The sequence below is a fragment of the Bison bison genome, unplaced genomic scaffold (assembly GCF_000754665.1).
Source record: "Bison bison bison isolate TAMUID 2011002044 unplaced genomic scaffold, Bison_UMD1.0 scf7180017864472, whole genome shotgun sequence".
NCBI classification, from domain to species: Eukaryota; Metazoa; Chordata; class Mammalia; order Artiodactyla; family Bovidae; genus Bison; species Bison bison.
Window position 1 is genome coordinate 14,197,207 of NW_011495033.1, and position 4,738 is coordinate 14,201,944.

Genomic DNA, 4,738 nt, shown 5'->3' on the forward strand with positions numbered 1-4,738 from the left:
GCCTTGACCAGACTGGACCTTTTTTAGCAAAGTAATGTCTCTGCTTTTGAATATGCTATCTAGGTTGGTCATAACTTTTCTTCCAAGGAGTAAGCGTCTTTTAATTTCATGGCTGCAGTCACCATCTGCAGTGATTTTGGAGCCCAGAAATATAAAGTCTGACACAGTTTCCACTGTTTCCCCATCTATTCCCATGAAGTGATGGAACCGGATGCCATGATCTTCATTTTCTGAATATTGAGCTTTAAGCCAACTTTTTCACTCTCCACTTTCACTTTCATCAAGAGGCTTTTTAGTTCCTCTTCACTTTCTGCCATAAAGGTGGTGTCATCTGCATATCTGAGGTTATTGATATTTCTCCCGCAATCTTGATTCCAGCTTGTGTTTCTTCTTCCAGCCCAGCATTTCTCATGATGTACTCTGCATATAAGTTAAATAAGCAGGGTGACAATATACAGCCTTGACGTACTCCTTTTCCTATTTGGAACCAGTCTGTTGTTCCATGTCTGGTTCTAACTGTTGCTTCCTGACCTGCATACAGATTTCTCAAGAGGCAGATCAGGTGGTCTGGTGGATAGTAAGCCCCCCATAAATCCTATGGATTCAATGTTCATATCAGGTCTTTCACTGTATTTTCAACACTTGGTTAGCTACAGTGTGTCCTCCAGTAATTTCTCAAAAAGACATTACACAAATTATATTTTCTGAGTTTTTGCATGTTTAAAAACATCTGTTGCCTTTTCACCTGAACAGTTTGACTAGATACAACATTCTTGCATCACATTTTTTGTCCTTGAGGACTTAACAGACCTTGCTCTACTGTCTTCTGACACTGAACTTTTCAGAGAAGAATTTGGGAGCCAATTTGAATCTTTTTCCCCATCATATTTATTCCTTTATTCTGCAGTTATTTAAAAATATTTTGCAGTTCAATCGTGCTACTTAGATTGTACCTCAGTGTTAACTGTTCTGTGTAAATTCTTTCTGGCTCATGATGTGCCCTGTCAATCTACAGATTCAAATCTGCATTTGTTTCTGAGTAGTTTCTTTGAAAAGTAAACATTATATTGCTTTATCTGAGTTTTATTTTTCAAGGAGAATTATTCCCCTTTATCCATGTGCCACACCTAACACTGGCTCTCTATTCCTTTTAGACATGTGGTTAGTTTCCATTTCATTTTGTCCGTTTTTCCTATTTTCCCATCCATAACGTACCTTACTGTGTTTTCCAAAAGGGTCTCTTCTCCTTTTTCCTGCTTCCAATACACCCTTCATTGACAACTTTTCTCTTCCACTTAATTTCCGAGTTCCTTTAGCCAAACTTCACGTTTTGCACTAACCCTTCCTTGACCTATCTCTGCTTTGAGTTCTAGTTCGATCAAAGCACTTGCAGGATTAAGTTTTAGAAATTATCATTCAAGACACTACATTTTATTACAAGTTTCATCAACTTTTTTCCATTAATCAGAAATATTTTTCAATTGCCATTTATTTACTTATTTATTTTTGAATACAAAGAAGTTGCTGTCTCTTTATTATTGACCCGGCTCACTTACCATTAAGCAGAACTATCATTCAAAGTACATTCTGATTGAAAACACAGAAGCAATATTTTCTCAATGTCAGTACCATGATCAAGAAGAAAACCAAGGTTATAAGTTTTTCCTAGCTTGTTATTAAGAGATTAATGTAGTTTAATCACACCTACTTTACTTTCTAGGCTAAGTAATATTACATGGCAATACGTCTCTGAAACTTACACGAACAATCTGGACATACATGATTTTGAGAATAATTTAATACATTAATTCTGATATACAACTATATTTTAAAGTCAGTTTTTAAATGTAAAGAAATGGATCTTTACAAGATGAAAACAACCCACAGGCCATGAGACTGGTTTTTCCTTTTTTGTTTTAACAAATGTGCACCACAATGGTTCAATATGTAAGGCAAATGTGAATATGTGTGAATATGAAAGCTACAGTCTGTGATAATACCACGTCTAGAACGCAGGGAAGGTGAATCAGACTGGCTATCACTGAGATCTTCAAACATGGCATTCTGTCTCATCATTTGCCTCAAACATTCAAGTTTTGTTGCATTTGGTAACCCTTAAATTGTGATTTGTTATTACTACTGTTGATTTTCTACTCTTATTGAAGAAGGAGTCTGCATTTTTCTTTCTTGTTCATCCTCTAATTTTTTTCCTGGTGATTTGTGAGAGAAGCAGACAATATCACTGTTATTCTACTAGCTTAAAATCTGTAATGAGACCCTCCCCTCCCAACCTTTTAAAACAAAGGATTGAACTGCTTTTCAGAGAGACTGATAATTACTCTCGTAATACTGAGGCACATACATTGTCTATCTTATTTCTTGAATACTGCAAACGACAATACTCTTTTGAAGGAGTGCATATTCAATGAGTTGAATCAAATACATCCAACTATGAAGCATAATAAATTAGCAAAAGAAGTTATTCCAAAAAGAAAATTGATGTGTGAGAAATATGTAATTCTAAACTCTGACTCTATGCTATTTAATTTATGCTGTGACCCTGTATTAGGCAATTTGCCATCAGATTCTTTTCTGTAAACTTAAAATCTTGAATTATTTGTTACATGTATTTTGAATGGAATGTAGAGATCCTGTTTATATAAATATATATATATATATATCTGTAGCAACTGAGTAATATTGAGAGTTAACATTAAATCAACTAAAATTAATGAAGTGTTTATAATCACCTTGTATTCTCCATCTTGCCCTCAAAATTATTCCAATAAACTCAAGGAAAACTGAATCCAGGCAAAATCTACAGTAGGTTATAGATTCCTTCTTTCTAGTCTGTACAGCTAACATATGTGCAAAACCAACTGCATTCACCAGAATTTAAATAAATTACTGAGGAGAAAAAGCTGTAATTTACTTTCCTACTTGATTTTAATCCACATGATTATACAGAAATTTCAACAAATATTCATACACTTACTTCTTATAAATTGTGATAGAACCTCAAATAAATTCTCAGGACAGAAACAGGAAAAAATTTTTCCAATACTGAAAGTAATGACAATTATCCCATTAAGACCTTATAAACCTACCAGACTCTGAAATGATGAGGTAAGATTAGATAAATAATTTCTCAGTGACAAATATAAATAAAATAACACTGTAACATAAAGAAATTCAGTAGTGTTTCATATTAGTTTTGTGAAAACTTATATCCAGCCAGAAACATAATAAGTAACTTAACTTTCAGGGGTTACTGCTTATGTTGCCTCCCTCTGTGGAGTAAATAAGCAAGTAATTTGCTTTTGAGGATATTAAATCCTTTTTGCATTCTTAGTATTCTATAATGGAAGATTTCAAACGTACAGAAAAGTTGAAAGAATGTTACAGTAACCATTCAGATATTCATTACTTAGATTCTTCCATTAATATTTCGCTACCTATTTATTCACTGATCAATCTTATTTTTTTATCTGTTTTAAAGCAACATGCAGATATCAGTGTACTTCCCCTGAAATACTTTAATATGCATATTACTAACAAGAATTCAATATCTGTTTACAGGTTTTAGCAAAATTTTCATCCAATAGAAGATACAAATCTTACATGTATTTTCACTGAATTTCAACAAGAGCACGTATCTATGCAATTCTAATTCCTATAAAGCTATAGGACATCATCAATACTCAAGATAAGTTCCTTCAGGCTCTTTTTCAGTGAGTCCCCACTCCCAGCTGCCCACTGTTCTCACTTTTCCCACCACAGATTAGTTACACCTCTTCCTTAACTTAATATATACTCATAAAACCTCTTTCACTCAAGCAAAATGTTTTTGAGATTCACCCATATTACTGTATATCATTAGCCCATTCCTTTTTATTGCTGAATCGTTTTCCACTGTATTAATATACTACAGTTTATGAAAGAAATTGAAGATGCCATAAATAGATGGAAAGATATACTATGCTCATGGGTTAGACTGGAGAAGGCAATGGCAACCCACCCCAGTACTCTTGCCTGGAAAATCCCATGGATGGAGGAGCCTGGTAGGCTACAGTCCATGGGGTCCCGAAGAGTCAGACATGACACTGAGCAACTTCACTTTCACCTTTCACTTTCATGCACTGGAGAAGGAAATGAAACCCACTCCAGTATTCTTGCCTGGAGAATCCCAGGGACGGCGGAGCCTGGTGGGCTGCAGTCTACGGGGTCGCACAGAGTCGGACATGACTGAAATGACTTAGCAGCAGCAGCAGCAGCAGCAGCAGCATCGGTTAGAAGAATTAAGACTACTAAAATGACTACGCTACTCATCAGTTCAGTTCAGTTCAGTTGCTCAATAGTGTCCGACTCTTTGTAACCCCATGAATCACCGCACGCCAGGCCTCCCTGTCCATCACCAACTCCTGGAGTTCACCCAAACTCACGTGTATCAAGTCGGTGATGCCATCCAACCATCTCATCCTCTGTCGTCCCCTTCTCCTCCTGCCCCTAATCCCTCCCAGCATCAGCGTCTTTTCCAATGAGTCAACTCTTCACATGAGGTGGCCAAAGTATTGGCATTTCAGCCTCAGCATCGGTCCTTCCAATAAACACCCAGGACTGGTCTCCTTTAGGATGGACTGGTTGGATCTCCTTGCAGTCCAAGGGACTCTCAAGAGTCTTCTCCAACACCACAGTTCAAAAGCATCAATTCTTTGGTGCTCAGCTATCTTCACAGTCC